Raw genomic sequence first — 16,706 nt, 5'->3', positions numbered from 1 at the left:
GAGAATCAGGAAGGCTGGGTCTTGGGATCAAAAGGGCATGCTGCAGACTGGATTATGAAGTCCAAGTGGAAAGTTTTCCATGTATTTGTAAGCTAGGTGGACCCCTGATAGGCCCCAGATGAGATAGTTGGGGAAAGTGGAAGAAGGGAGGTTTGTTACCTTCACTTACTAGCCAGCTCACTGAGTTAGTGTTGTTTTGTTGTTTTATATTAACTATACTTAGTAATAGAAAACAAAAGTTGAGTACATTGACTCAGACCTAGAGGTTATCTAAGAGCACATACAGGCGCTTGGTAAATATTGATTGAGTGAATGCTGCGTTAAATGAAGAAATAAAGGTTACTGTCGAGATTGTATCTTTGGGTTATTTGGATCTTGGGTGCCTTCCTACATCTACAGTAATAAAAATCAGCCATACAGCTTTAATAAGCTAAGAGTGAGGACATTAAGTCCATACATGAGCTTGCTGATCTTAGAACTTTGTTTTCCTGTTTCTACCTAGCTTTGATGTATTTAGACACTGGAGTAGATTATTTTGTGTGTTTGTGTGCTTTGAGAATGGTGATGGGAATTGTTTTAACTTGAAATGTATTTGTTAAATTTGGCTGAGCATAATTTTTTCCTTCAAACGTCTTATTCCTATGAAGTTCTCCTGGTTGAGTTATGGAATTTGTGAGTTAGGCTTGCATAATGTAAACTCTTGCACCTGAGGTATTGCTAGTGAAAGTATCAGGTTCTGAGAAGGTTTTAGTTTTCCATACTCCACCTTTATTCTAGGAGGTTGGGTGGATGAAAATGTGAGAGAGACCATCATCAGACCTGTATACTGTGTCCACTTGAAGTGGAGGACTAAAGTAGAGTTTTTGCTTATAGATTTCAAGCATCGGTGATGCAGTCTGCAAAGTGTGTGGGTAGCTGTTTTATCAGTTCTTATTTCCTCTCGTTCCAGAATTGTATCCTGGCTTTGTAAATTGGAGAAGACAGTGGCACTGCCCGTGTTCTTTTGTGATAGTGTCTCTTTCTGTTTGGGATCCAGTGAAAGTTGAATCATTGTTCAAATAAGGTAAATGCATGGAGGTAAAAGGATGTAATTACTTCATTGATTCATAATACCCATCTTTGTGTTAAGAATTAATTATCTAGAAGATTCCAAAATGTAAGGTCTGGTTTCTTTTTAAGCAGTATTTGTTTTTCAGTTTAACAAACAAGCCAGATAAAGTAGCTTTGCTCTCTGATTCCGTTCTAAATTGTAGAATAGCAGTTACTATTTTCTGACTTTCGTGTTCTTTAATAACATGTATTCACTTTTTTTTTTGTAAATTTTCAAGATCATCCATAAATATGAGGTACATACTGTTTAGTATTTTGATAAACAGTCTTTTCATGTATGTATTACTCATATATTTGGGTGTTTAATAAAAATTCGGGTTGTACTTTTTTGTCACCAGGTTCTTGTAAACAAAATGAGAGATATCTCCTGTTACTTGTTTTACTGCCTGAATGGATTTCATCATATGGATGTGCCATATAATATATTTAACTCATTCCTTTTGGTAGACATTTAAGCTTTCTCCCCATCTTCCCTTATCATAGAGAACTGTGATATACATGAATAAATTATTGTATATATCTTATTTCCCCCATGATACATTTTCTTTTCTTTAAAAAACATTTTATGTTTATTTGTAGATTTTAGTTTCAATTTTTATTAATACTTGTGTAAACAAACAAAAAAACAACACAGCACTATATATAGACATATGAGACAAACAATTCCACAGGGCTTTATATGAAAAACAGCAGTTTCTCCCCACCCTGGTTCCTTATCAGTCCCTAGAAGTAGTAATTTTCAATTCTTTGGCTAGTTCTTTCGTGTTGCCTTTCTAAATAATATGCTTATTTGCTACTTACTGATTTTCCAGTTGTTGGTATTATCTATTAATATTCCACCTTGGGGGGAAATTTTTTTTTTTTTTTGATAGACCACCTCACTTGCCCACGCTTAGTGTTACTATAGCGATAATTTCATTTTGGTTAGAGCAATATTCACTGTTGACAATACTATGATTCTGTGTAGCTTATTCAGAACCAATCAATTTGAATGCTATGGTTTTTCTTTTTTTTGAACACCTTTTTGTTTTCTCTTAATTATCTTTTGTCTGTTTTGTGTAGTTTTCTGTGTTTTTTGTCAGTAATTCTTCCCCAGACTCTACCCAGAAATATAAATCTTCCTCAGTATATTTAAGCACATTAATTATATTATAAATGTTATTCTCTTGGAGATGCCTGTTCATCTGCTCCATTCTGAATGTGTGCTCCAGGCACCTGCACAGCTGTCACACTAGCTAACCCCAACAGGATCATTCTGGTGATTTCCCACCCCCACCCCCCACCTTTCTTGTACTGAATCTCATTACCTAGTCTCATGTCTTTTTCTTTCTTGATTTAATCCTGTGCTTTGGAGGAACATCACTCTACAGAGGCTTTCTGAGAAAAGGCTATATGAGATGTAAATTTTTTAGACATTGCATGTCCAAAAGTACCTTTATTCTGTCCTTATTGGTTTTTTTTTTGACTGTATATATAATTTTAGTTTTCTAATGGTTAAAAATTTTTATAGCAAATATGATTTCTTACATCTTACATACTCCATAGACAGATACCCCCAAAATAAACAACATAAAAATGAAAATTTGGAAATATTTATGAGAAGATTTTATGATGGATATTTTCGCCTATTTAAAAATTCATTGCACATTTACTGCATATAAGAACAATACTATATTGGGAAGCGGATTTGGCTCAACTGATAGAGCATCTGCCTACCACATGGGAGGTCCAGGGTTCAAACCCAGGGCCTCCTGACATATGTGGTGAGCTGGCCCATGCACAGTGCTGATGCATGCAAGTAGTGCCGTGCCATACAGGGGTGTGTCCCGCGTAGGGTAGCCCTACGCGCAAGGAGTGTGCCCCATAAGGAGAGCCGCTCTGTATGAAAAAAGCTCAGCCTGCCCAGGAGTTTTGCTGCACATATGGAGAGCTAACGCAGCAAGATGATGCAACAAAAAAGAGTCACAGATGCCTGGTGCTGCTGACAAGAATCCAAGCGGATGCAGAAGAACACACACAGCAAGTGGACACAGAGAGCAGACAAGGGGGGGGAAGGGGAGAGAAATAAATAAAAAATCTTAAAAAAGCAAAACAAAACAGTGCTATAGGGAAGTGGAATTGGCTCAACTGATAGTGTGTCCACCTACCATATGGGAGGTCCAGCGTTCAAACCCAGGGCCTCCTGACCTGTGTGGTGAGCTAGCCCACGCACAGTGCTGATGCATGCAAGGAGTGCCGTGCCACACAGGGATGTTCCCCGCGTAGAGGAGGAGCCCCATGTGCAAGGAGTGCAGGGAGCTGCCCCCTGTGAAAAGTGCAGCCTGCCCAGGAGTGCTGCCGCAGCAAGATAATGCAACTAAAAGAGACAGATTCCGGGTGCCACTGACAAGAATGCAAGCGGGCACAGAAGAATACACAGCAAGTGGACATAGGGAGCAGACAGCGGTGGGGAGGGGGACGAAGGGGAGAGAAATAATAAAAATAAAAGAACAGTGCTGTGTGTTCACCTGGTTCAGTGTTGAGCCTGTGGGTTTCCTTTGTTTTTGTTTTTGTTTTTGTTTTTTAAAGATTTATTGTCTGCTCTCTGTGTCTGCTTGTATTCTCGGATCCTGGGACCTTCCAGAGTGGGAGAGAGGTGATCATTCTTTTTTATTTTTTCAAGATTTATTTATTTCTCTCCTTTTTCCCCCCAAACCCCCCTGTTGTCTGCTTTCTGTGTCCATTCACTGTGAGTTCTTCTATGACTGCTTCTGTCCTTATCAGCGGCACTGGGAATCTGTGTTTCTTTTTGTTGCTTCATCTTGTTGTCTCAGCTCTCTGGGTGTGCTGTGCCATTCTTTTTTTTTTTTTTTTTTTTTAAGATTTATTTATTTCTCTCCCTCCGCCCCCCGTCCCGGTTGTCTGTTCTCTGCGTCTTCTTTGTCCGCTTCTCTTGTTGTCAGTGGCATGGAAATCTGTGTTTCTTTTTGTTGTGTCATCTTGTGTGTCAGTTCTCCGTGTGTGCTGTGCCATTCTTGGGCAGGCTGCACTTTCTTTCACACTGGGTAGCTGTCCTTATGGGGTGCACTCCTTTCGTTGGGGCTCCCCTACACGGGGGACACCCCTGCATGGCAGGGCACTCCTTGTGCGCATCAGCACTGTGCATGGGCCAGCTCCACATGGGTCATGGAGGCCCGGGGTTTGAACCTCGGACCTCCCATGTAGGCGGACGCCATATCCATTGGGCCAAGTCCGCTTCTTGGCATCATTCTTTTGCACCATCTCACCTCCCTGATCTGCTGCGTCTCCTATTCTCTCTCCTCTGTGTCACTTTTTGTTGAGTTATCTTGCTGTACCAGCTCTCCATGTGGGCCAGCACTCCTGTGTAGGGCAACATTCTGCACAGGCCAGCACTCCACATGGGCTAGCTCACCACATAGGCCAGCTTGCCTTCAACAGGAGGCCTTGGGCATCGAACCCTGGACCTCCTATATGGTATATGGGAGCCCAATTGCTGGAGCCACATCCACTTCCCTCCTTTGTTTTTAAGTCAAGGTCAAAATCTTTGTTCATACTAGTGTGAATAATATGCTTTTTCTATTTAACAATAGAAATTTCTTGCTGTCTTAATCTTAAAATAATTCTGTTTGTCATCAAATTTAATGTGATTATTGAGTCAAGATTTTAAAAACAAATAGAGCTTTTATCCAAGTGTTTTTCTCTAATGTTTCTAGCTTCTCTTTTGGAAATTAGTGATGCAATACTTTACATAGAGAAGAGAGAAGTTAGAATATTTCATTTAGTTCAAAATTGAATTCATTAAAAGTGTTCTCTTCAGTAAACTGCACGATCTTGGTATAATTTTAGTTTGGGAGTAATTTACCTTCAGTTTTTTTTTTTTAAGACATTTATTTTTCTGCCCTTCCCCGCCTCCTCCCCTGCTGTTTTTTTTGCTGTCTTCTCATTTGTCTCTTCTAGGATTTACTGGGATTCGATCCTGGAGACCTCTGATGGGGAGAGAGGTTCCCTGTCAATCGCACTACCTCAGTTTGTGGTCTCTACTGCACTTCACCCTTGTCTCTCTCTCAATGCATCATCATCTTGCTGCGTGACTGACTTGCACGGGGCACTGTTTCACCACGCAGGCACTCGCTCACCACATGGGCACTCACAGTGGCACTGGGTTGCCGCGCAGGCATGCTTTCTCTTCTTTTTCACCAGGAGGCCTCAGGGATTGAACCCAGGTCCTCCCATATGGTAGGTCGAAGCTCTGTCACTTGAGCCACACCCGCTTCCCCCTTCAGATTTTTAAAGATATTGCTTTATTGCCTTAATTTTTTTTTAATTAAAAAAAATTGTAGCATATATACAACATAAAATTTCCCATTTTAATCACTTTCAGGTATACAGTTCATGGTGTTAATTACATTTAAAATGTTGTGCTCCTATCGCCACCATACATTACCAAAACCTATCCATAATTTTACTGCATGGGTTCTTTTTTTTTTTTTAATTTTTATTGTCTTTTTTTTTTTAATTTTTATTGTCTTTTTTTTTTTTTAAAGATACATAAATCACAAAAAATGCTACATCAAAAAATAAAAGAGGCTCCCACATACTCCACACTCCACCCCTCACTCCTCCCACATCAGCAAACTGCAGGGGTTCTTAACCAGGGATCCTCTATGAGCTTGAATTGAAATTCATAAAAAAACACTATTCTCTTGTGGGTGTGATATATTTATTAAATAATATACAGTATAGTGTGGATTTAGTAGGGGGTCCATGGTTCTTACCTCACTGGCAAAGAGGTCTGTGGAACAAAAAAGGTTAAGAACCCCTACTCCTATTATCTTTTGATTTCTACTCTAAGTGAAATGTTAGTTGCCTTTACATGTAACCTGTATGTAACTCCTGAAATTTCATGATATTTTGTTTTATGGCTGTTTTCATCCACTGTGCTAGCCTCTCAGTGGACTGAAACTTATTGCCCTCAGTTCTGGGAAATTTTCTGGAAATGTACCTTTAATTTTTCTCTTCTTCATTTTTGCTTTTCATTTTCTAGAATTATTTGGATGTTGGATCTTCTAAACTGATCCTGTAATTTTCTTGTTTTTCCTCCTAAACCATTTCTGCATTTTAGTTTTACTTTCTGGGAGATTTCCTTACCTTTGCTTTCCAACCTTTTTGTTTCCCTTTTTTGTTGTTGATGGTGGTGGTATACTTTTAATTTCCAATAACTCCCTGTTGTCCTCTGAAGTGGAGAGATGAAATGGCAAGGTATATAAGACTGTGGATAGTTTCCTCATATGTAAAATGGGGGGAATAATAAATGAAACACTTCATAATATTGTGAGTTAAATGTTTTAATGTATTCAAAGCATATATGTAGATCACTACCTGTTTATTCTATTATTATTTTTACTGTTAGTGAATTTCATTTTGTAATATATATGTTATCTTTTTTTCTTTCTGAGGAAATTAATGTTGTTTTGATGAGCTAAGTTAAGACTGGCATAGCAAATATAACTAATATTTTCTTTTTTAATAGCTGAATTTTTTTTGTAGTTCTTTAATATGTCTGAATTTTATTTTTGTTTATGGTAAGAAGTGGGCAGTCTTTTTATATCAGGTAGTTGATTAGTTGTCTCAATCATTGATTTATCCTTATTTCTCCCACTGATTTGAAAAGCTACCTTTTCTAGATATATTTCTAGAAGTTGTATTTTGTTCCATTGATCTATTTTTTTCCTTCCTTTTTCTTTATTTCTTTATTTAATTTTGATTCCTTTTTTTTCCCCTTTATTAGAGAAGTTGTGGGTTTATAGAACAATAAAACATAAAATATAGGATTCCCATATACCACCCCACCCACTGACCCCTTGCATTGGTATGGAGCATTTGATGTTACAATTGATAATAGTACATTTTTATAATTGTACTATTAACTGAAGTCCATGTTTTAACTTAGGTTTTACTGTTTGTATAGTGTAGTTCCATGGATTTTTTTTTTTTTTTTAAGATTTATTTTTTATTTCCTCCCCTCACCCCCCCCATTCTCCCCATTGTCTGCGGTCTGTGTCCATTCGCTGTGTGTTCTTCTGTATCTGTATTCTCATTTGTCAGCTCTGGGAACCGATCCTGGGACCTTCTGGAGTAGGAGAGAGGCGATTACTCTCTTGTGCCACCCTAGCTCCTCTGTTCTGCTGCGTCTTCTTATTTTCTCTCCTCTGTGTCTCTTCTTGCGTCATCTTGCCACGCCAGCTCTCTGTGTTGGCTGGCACTCCTGCGCAGGGCCACATTCCCGAGTGGACCGGCACTGAGCATGGGCCAGCTTGCCCTCACCAGGAGGCCCTGGGCATCGAACCCTTGACCTCCTATATGGTAGGCGGGAGCCCAGTTGGTTGAGCCACATCTGTTTCCCTGGATTTTTTTAAATTTAATTTTTATTCTGTTATATATATATGGTAACATATATATATAACATACATTTCCTCTTTTTTTGTGTAGTATTTATTTCTCCCCCCACCCTTGGTTGTCTGTTCTCTGTGTCTGTTTTGCTGCTTCTTGTTTCTTTGTCCGCTTCTGTTGTTGTCAGTGGCACGGGAATCTGTGTCTCTTTTTATTTTTTATTTTATTTTTTATTTTTTGTGTCTCTTTTTGTTGCATCATCTTGTTGTATCAGCTCTCCGTGTGGGTGGCGTCATTCTTAGGCAGGCTGCACTTTTTTTCGCGCTGGGCGGCTCTCCTTAAGGGGCGCACTCCTTGCGCGTGGGGCTCCCCTACCCTGGGGACACCCCTGTGTGGCACAGCACTCCTTGCGCGCATCAGCACTGCGCATGGGCCAGCTCCACACGGGTCAAGGAGGCCTGAGGTTTGAACCGCGGACCTCCCATGTGGTAGAGGGACGCCCTAACCACCTGGCCAAGTCTGTTTCCCAACATTTCCTCTTTCAGTCACATTCAGACACATATTTCAGTGCTGTTAATTTCATTTGTAATGTTGTGCTACCATCACCACCATCTATTACCAAAACATTATTGTCATTTCAGATAGGATCTCCACCCTGTTACCTGGTAACCTATGTTCTATATTCTGATTATATGAGTTTATTTTAATTATTTAAAATCAGATCATATAATAATTGCCCTTTTGTGTCTGGCTTATTTCGGACAACCTGATATCTTCAGGGTTCATCCATGTTGTCTAATATATCAGGACTTCATTCCTTTTTATGGTTGAATAATAATTCCATTGTTATGTATATGCCACATTTTGTTTATCCTTCTTCAGTTGTTGGACACTTGGATTGTGTCCATATTTTGGCATTGTGAATAATGCAGCTATCAATATCGGTGTGCAAATATCTGTTTGAGTCCCTGCTTTTAATTCTTTTGTGTATGTACTTACTAATGGTTCTCTATTTAATTTAATTTAATTTTTAAAAATTTTTTATTTATTTTTAAAAAAGGATTTATTTCCCTCCCCCCCACCCCCCGCTCCCCAAGTTGTCTGCGCTCTGTGTCCAATTCGCTGTGTGTTCTTTTGTGTCTGCTTCTATTCTTGTCAGCAGCACCAGGAATCTGTGTCTCTCTTTGTTGTCATCTTGCTGCGTCAGCTCTCTGTGTATGTGGCGCCACTCCTGGGCAGGCTGCACTTCTTACATGCTAGGCGGCTCCCCTTATGGAGTTCACTTCTTGCGTGTGGGGCACCCCTATGTGGGGGACACCCCTGCGTGGCATGGCACTCCTTGTGCACACCAGCACTGTGCATCGGCCAGCTCATCACATGGGTCAGGAGGCCCTGGGTTTGAACCATAGACCTCCCATGTGGTAGGCAGACGCTCTATCCATTGAGCCAAATCTACTTCCCTATTTAATTTTAATCTTATGCCAATACCCAGTGATTTAATTATTATAGCTTTATATCATCTTTAAATACTTAGTGGTACAATCCTTTCTTTATTCTCCATTCTCATGAAAAAAAAAAAAGATTATTTCCGTACTTTAAAATTTATTAATCTGACATATATATGACATAATATTTGTGATTTTAGCTATTTTTAAGTGTACAGTTCTGTGGCATAAATTGTATTCACAGTGTTGTGCCACCATCCATTACAAAGACTTTTTTGTCACCCCGTACTCATTAAGTGTAACTCTCTATCCCTGCCCCTGCCCCTAGTAATTTCTCATCTATTTTCTGTCTCAAATTTGTTTTTCTAAATGATTTGTGTAAGTGGAATAATTTATTTGTGTTTAGTTGTTTTTTTCCTAAAGATTTACTTTATTTATCTCCATATAGTAGGCAGATGCTCTTATCAGTTGAGCCACATCTGCTTCTCGTATTTTTAGTTTTTTATTAGAGGAGTTGTGAGCTTACAAAACAACCTTGCATTATGTGCAAAATTCTCATACATCACACCTCCACCTTACATTGCTGTGGAACATTTGTTAACATATTATGAAAGAACATGATCAGACTGTTACTGCTAACTACAATGCATAGGTTATGCTTGGTATATTTTTTTCATATACCCCTATCATTAACAGTTTAGTAGTGTACATTTGTTATTCATAAAAGAACACTTGTATTTGTTGGAATCATTTAAAAAAATTTTTTTATTGTAACACATAACATAAAATTTTCCATTTTAACCATCTTAAGGTGTACATTCAGTGATGTTAATTACATTCACAATATTGTGCTACTAATGCTACCATCCATTACCAAAACTTTTCCATTACTCTAAATAGAAACTCTGAACTCTTTAAGCATTAACTTCCCATTTTCAGCCCTCCACCCCTGTCCCTGGTAACCTGTAATTTATTTTTTCTCTATGATTTTACATATTCTAGTTATTTCATGTAAGTGGGATCATAATATTTGTCCTTGTGTATCTGGTTTAGTTCATTCAATGTGATATTGTCAGCGTTCATGTTGTAGCATGTATCAGAGTTTCATTCCTTTTTATAGCTGAAGAATATTTATAGATGTATATGTATACTGCATTTTATCTGTTTATCTGTTGATGGAGACTTGGGTTGTTTTCACATTTTGGCTTATTGCGAATGATCCAGCTCTGAAATCAGTATATATTTTATTCCTGTAGCTCATCTCAATTTGTATCAGCCGTATATCAGCTGCTCAGTTGGCAGTGGCTCCTATATTGAAAGTGCAGCTCTAATAACTTATACTTCTGAAGGGAACAGATAATTAACTTAATATGCTTCATTTGGTGAATGATACTATACCATATTCCAAACTTAATTTAAAGCTGTGAAAGATTAACATAACAATGAAATGAACTTACACACACATTTTTTACTCCCTCCAAACCTCTGTGATAGATTTTTTTAGAAAGATGATTTGATTTTAAAAAGACTAGTCTCTATAAAAGATGTCAAACAAGTTATTTCTCCTACTACAATGTAAACAAGCTTTGTATAGAACTCTGTAAATAGTGGATGTGAATGTGTCATCGGTGGGGATGATCACTAGATGGAGAATCCCAGTACTTGAAATCTGTACTGTTGATAGCCCACTGGCTCAACTCTTTCCACACTCTTTGTTTCCCAAATTAGAATCTTCGTGAGTAGACATTTTAATTATTTGTATTTTGGTAACATATATACAACTCAGAAATTTCCATTTAAACCACTTTTATGTGTACTATTCAGTGGCGCATGTTTTCAGCGTTGTGCTTCCATTATCAAGACTTTTTCATCATCCTAAACAGAAACTCTATACTCATTAAGCAGTAATCCCTTCTACAGTATCTAATTTACTTTGTGTCTTTGAATTCGCTTATTCTAGATATTTCCTGTATATGGAATCATAGAAACATTTGCCATTTTGTATGGACATTTTTAAAAACTGTAGGTAATTGCATGTCTGCCACTGGTTCAGCTCAAGGTCTTAGTAGGAATAATTTCATTTTTAAAATAGTTAAGTGTCAAGATTGGCTGCTTAATTTAGTTTTTAAAAAGGTTTTGAGGTTTTCCATAATGAATGCTGGAAAGAAGCCATTGGTTGTTAGTTAACCTAGGCTATAGTGTCTTTATTTAGTAAAGTTGAGCGTTTCTCTAAAACGTGAGAAGAAAATATTCCCCACTGATAACACACACGCATTTAATACGGGAACTAAAATGTTGTTACCTTCCCCTAGGAATATAGGAGAGGGGTCTCTAGGGTGAATTGAAGATTTTTTAAGCTGCCGATTATGCTGTTCATGCTGTTTCTCTAATGAGCAGAGATTAATTGCATAGATGATCCTGAGTTTTAATAGACATCCATTTGAATAAATTCTCAAGAGGACATACACCAAGTTGCTTATACTGGGAATATTGTGATGAAAAGTTCCAACTGAGTGCTACTCTGTTTGACATTGATTTTCTTTGCCAGCGTCCAACAGCACAGGGATTTGTCTTCTGAAGGTCATGACCTTGAGAACACGATCTTTTCTTTTGCTTTTCGTGCTCCTTGTGTGCGCACAACATATGCCAGTTTAGTCAGTAAAGGTACAAAACACTATTGTACTGTGTATGAAGATATTTATTACTTATAGACAGATAAACAGTAAGAAAATAAGACTCAGTATTGACATCTGTTTACTCTTAGGAAAGTCCCCAGATATCTTCCTCTTTACTCTGTGCTATAGCTAAACATAGCCTAGGGTGTTAACTCACCTGCTGTATGTTCGGTGCATTCATATATACTTCTTTACTTCTCTTGCTCCTCTTGTGAGGTTGGACATATTATTCCACTTCTGCACATCAGAAGACTGAGAGAATCTGGCTGATGGGTGGCGGAATCAGGATTTGAACCCTGTTCTCTTTGCTGCCAAAGTCATAACCCATTGCAGAACCTGGTCCGGTGTTATAAAGTGACACTGTAGGGTTCTGTCCATTTTGGACAGGGAATTTTAGATTGTTAATTTACTTCAGCATATGTCCTCATCTAATAGCAACACTGACCTTTTTTTTTTTTTTTTTTTAAAGATTTATTTTTTTATTTAATTCCCCCCCCTCCCCTGGTTGTCTGTTCTTGGTGTCTATTTGCTGCGTCTTGTTTCTTTGTCCACTTCTGTTGTTGTCAGCGGCACGGGAAGTGTGGGCGGCGCCATTCCTGGGCAGGCTGCTCTTTCTTTTCACGCTGGGCGGCTTTCCTCACGGGCGCACTCCTTGTGCGTGGGGCTCCCTCACGCGGGGGACACCCTTGCGTGGCACGGCACTCCTTGCGCGCATCAGCACTGCGCATGGGCCAGCTCCACACGGGTCAAGGAGGCCCGGGGCTTGAACCCCGGACCTCCCATGTGGTAGACGGATGCCCTAACCACTGGGCCAAAGTCCGTTTCCCTTAATTTATTATTTAATTAATATTTTTTCTGATGTTGAAAATATTAGATAGACAAGAGCTAATTATTGCCCCTCCACATGCTGTATTCTGTGCCCTTATGGAAAATACATATCTTACTTTCCAAGTTTTTCTTACTTTTCCAAGTTAGTGTAAAGTAATGTCATCCTGTTCCTTTAAACAGTGAATGATGGAGGTGGTGGAGTTTGCCCTGCCTTCAGGATAGAAAACTAATTCACTTTCTGAAAAGCCAAGAAGGAAATGTAACCTCTTGCCTTCTCTGTGCTGGAAGAAAGACAGCAGTGGATAGTACCTTGTCCTGACAGGGTTCTCTAGTGGACCCTTAACTTTCTCTGGAGCTCTTCTTTCCCAAGTGAGATTGGTGCCACCTTAATTTGGTGTGGGTGGATTGCCTCAGATGCAAGTGGTAAGTTCAAGTACGTTCAGCAGGTCCCTGGACTCTGTTACTTAATATCAGACTATTTTCAGGTAGATTGGTTAGTTTTAAAAAGCTAGAATATGATATGGATCTTAATTTCTTGTACAGTGAATTTCAGAGTTGATTGGGGGATGTGGAGAGGATTCTCTTTTAGAAACAAAAGTTTTAACCCATTTTTAGGGCATGGCTGAAGTAGTGATGGGGCATGTCTTTCTTAATTTGTGTAAACTTTTAAGTGATAAGAGTGTTCCAAACCATCATTTTACGCCTGAAACGAGCAGAGAGGTAAAAACACTTGTTCCAAAAAAGCTTTATTAAGAGCCTAGGTATAGTTTTGATACATTTCTCTCGTTTAAGTGGCTTGTACACTTGGTGCAGTTATTTTTTTCAGTCTTTCATTGCCCACCAGTGGCCATGAAAAAGATCCATTTCTGCCCTCCTTTTGGGGCCTTGATATTTGGGCAGGAAACAGGGCAGTTTGCAATAGCCAAATAGGAGGGAGAAAGCTTGGTTGTGCTTGGAAGGAAATGAGTCAGGAAGAGCGTTCTTTCTGAGGCTCCCTTGCTAGATGGACAGGAGCCCATGGTTCCCACATCCATTTTCAAAATACAGGGTACCTGGTGACTTTTGGAGAGCAAACAGGTCCAAATGTAGAACAGGACTAATGCAATACAGGTCCTATTTGCATTGTGGAGCCCAAAGTATGAGTAGCAGTACTATTAGAAAGGAATTTTAAAACTCTTCCCTCAAATTTGAAGTGACAACAAAATGTCTTTTTTTTTTTGGCAGTACAGTTTAGTATGAATTTTCTAAGAGGCCGATAACCCAGTGCTCCTGTTTGCTGTCCAAAGAGTAATAATTGGGATAGGACAGGAAGATCAGAGATGGGTGTTTTGGAGCGCTTGAAATTGGACTTCTGGATTAGAACTGGTCTAGTACTCCCATGCTGGCAATATTCTTGACCTAGGGGGGAAAATGCTCTTTTATTATTACAAATAATCCTTGTGAAAATTTATGCCAGGCTTGCCATTCCTTAGTGTCTATACTTTAAACTACTTCTGAGTTTTACCCTCAGAGAAACTTAACATCCACTTAGAGAAATTACCCATGGTTTTTTTAAGTAGTGAAAACAATACACAGAGATGGGCCTTTTGTCTTCTCAGTTACCCTGAGACATGAACCAAGGACCAGGTGTTATGGAGCTTGTGGGCTTTACCGGTCATCCCTCACTCTCTTCCATTTCTGACCACGGAGGCTCCCTGTGCTGAATTGTTTCTTCCTTTGAAGAAGGAGCTGGTTCTTTGAATTCTATATCAAGCTCAACAACTATAGGGAAGGACAGTTGAGAATTTGTTGTGTAAACAGAGGCATTGTTAGGATGTGTGAACTAAAATACGTGCTTTCGCTAATAAAGGAGTTATTTCAAAGTTGATAGACTAAAAAATATATAAATAAATAAAAGACAAACAAAAAAGATAGTAAGACTAGAATAGAAACACACTGGTAAAACGTTGGAATGTCAGATATTCCCCCAAATGCCAAACAGTTGAGGTGAAATAAAATTTTATAGAGGATTTGGGCCTTACCTTTTTTGAGTTACTAGTCTGTGGATTATTAATGTGTATTTTTTCCCCTCTCATAATAATTTTCTCAGCTGTTACAGAGTATTCACACTTCTAAAAACAAGTTGATGAAACAAACAGTCCACAGTGGGAATGGTATTTTGGACTACTCATGTCCTGTAATTAGGAGATAGTTTAAGGTTGCACTTTGGAATTCACTTTAAATGTGTTTGAGCTTAAATTGGAGTGGTTATTTCCTGATGGATTTTTTTTTTTTTTTTAAGACTTATTTACAGAGCACACACACATGGAGAAGCAAGTAGAGGTGGTGAGCCTTTTGTGGGTGCCTTCATTTCATGTCTGGTTTCTTTTTACAAGGAAGCTATAATTTATTTTTATTTTTATTTTTTGGAAAAAGGTAAGGGAAAGGAGCTGCAGAGACTGGCTATATCCACCCAAACTTAACTAAGATTTTGATCATGAAAGGAGCTTACCTGCAGAGTGTTGATACTGTTTTAAAGTTGGTTGATCAGTACATTTGGGTTCCTTACATACTATTCATTTTACTTTTGTGTATGTGTGAACAATTTCATAATAAAAATAATTTTAAAATGATAGAACCCAGTTGTTATGTGGCTAGCCCTCCTTAAAATTATATAGCAAATGAATGGCACATATGTTTGTTTTTGTATAATTGTGGACAAAAAAATAAATCCTCTTTTGCAACCCAGTATAAGTTTTTATTTTTATTTATTTTTATTTTTTGGAGGTATTGGAACAGGGGATTGAACCCATGACCTCATATGTGGGAAGCCGGCACTCAACCACTGAGCTACACTGGCTCCTAGTATAAGTTTTTGGGTTTTTTTGTTTTGTTTTTTTATATATATTTAGTATGAGGTGTTTTTTGTTTTATTTTTGTTTGTTTTAGGAGGTCCTGGGAAGCAGGTGCTCAATCACTTGCTACATCTGCTCCCTTAGTATGAATTTGTTTGTTTTTGTTTTTTTTTTTAAGATTTATTTATTCTCTCCCACCCCTCCTGCCCGACCCCATCATTGTTTGCTCTCTGTACCCATTCGTTCTGTGTTCTTCTGTGTCTGCTTGTCTTCTCTGTTAGGCGGCACTTGGAGCAATCCTGGAACCTTCTGGAGTGGGAGAGAGGTGCTCAATCTCTTGCGCCACCTCAGCTCCCTGGTCTGCTGTGTCTCTTACTGTATCTCCTCTGTGTCTCTTTTTATTGCATCATCATGCTGGGCCAGCTTGCCATTACCAGGAGGCCCTTGACATCAAACCCTGGATCTCCCATATGGTAGATGGGAGCCCGTTTGCTTGAGCCACATCTGCTTCCCAGTATGAATTTTGATATAGATAAGAAGGGACATACATGATGCCTCGGACAGTTTAAGGTTTTGGGGGTATTGATAACCATAAAGGTTAGTTGTAGGACTGTAGAATAGAATAATAATAATTAAAAAGCATCCATCACAAGGGAAATAATAGGTATGATAATTTACCATTCTAATTTTGATATTAACATAAAACATTGAAATCAGACCTCTCTGAGGCCTTATCATGAGATCCTGATGTATGGAGTTTCAGGTATTGGCATATCCCATAGATCTTTACTTTTCTTGGCTGTGGAACTTTTAGGAGCAAGATAGGAACTCATGATTAGAGGTTGTCTGAAATAACCAAGCAGATCTACCTGTTCTGATTCTAAAGGCCCTAAAAGTAAATAATTTGAAGATATTACAGCCCAAAAGTTCTAGGTAGGGAATTTTTGAAGTATATCACCAGTATGTCCATATGCAAGTGGAGATGAAAAGTAGCCCATTTAAAAGAATTGTGACAAGACTGATCACTAATCACCAACAGTTGGGATTTTCTTTTTTTTTTTTTAAGGGCTATCTTGAAGATAAATCTTGCCTTAAGCTTCAGAGGAACTAAAGTGAATGAATGAATCACAACCTGTCAAACTCCTTAAGTAAAAATTTATTGACTTTAAAAGGAGAGTAAATTACTTCTTTGTAATAAGGTTTCTGAAATGGACTTTGAGTAATTAAAAATACAGGTTTTGGGAGTGGATGTGGCTCAAACAGTTGAGTGCCTGCTTCTCACATGGGAGGTCCCAGGTTCAGTTTCTGGTGCCTCCTAAAAACTGAAAAACAACAAACAAACAAATGGAAAAAAAAAAATCAACCTGGGGAAGCCAATGTGACTCAGTGGTTGAGTGTTGGCTTCCCACATACAAGGTCCCAGT

At 38.5% G+C, this 16,706-nt stretch overlaps 1 protein-coding gene across 4 annotated transcripts in view; it reads left to right on the top strand.

Moving 5' to 3' along the window:
- Positions 1 to 16,706, top strand: part of THRAP3 (thyroid hormone receptor associated protein 3) — a 67,760-nt gene that overhangs the window by 20,051 nt on the left and 31,003 nt on the right. For 2 of the 4 annotated variants that reach the window (XM_023582728.3, XM_004472251.5), the window contains exon 2: positions 950 to 1,063. The exons of the other annotated variants lie outside the window; for them this stretch is intronic. The gene's annotated coding sequence lies outside the window, so the exon portion shown is untranslated. The remainder of the gene's footprint in view (positions 1 to 949; positions 1,064 to 16,706) is intronic. 4 annotated transcript variants of the gene reach the window in all.

Source organism: Dasypus novemcinctus, chromosome 9, assembly GCF_030445035.2.
Source record: "Dasypus novemcinctus isolate mDasNov1 chromosome 9, mDasNov1.1.hap2, whole genome shotgun sequence".
Taxonomy (NCBI): Eukaryota; Metazoa; Chordata; class Mammalia; order Cingulata; family Dasypodidae; genus Dasypus; species Dasypus novemcinctus.
The sequence above is the reverse complement of the archived record's forward strand: the minus strand, read 5'-3'. Positions and strand labels throughout refer to the sequence as shown.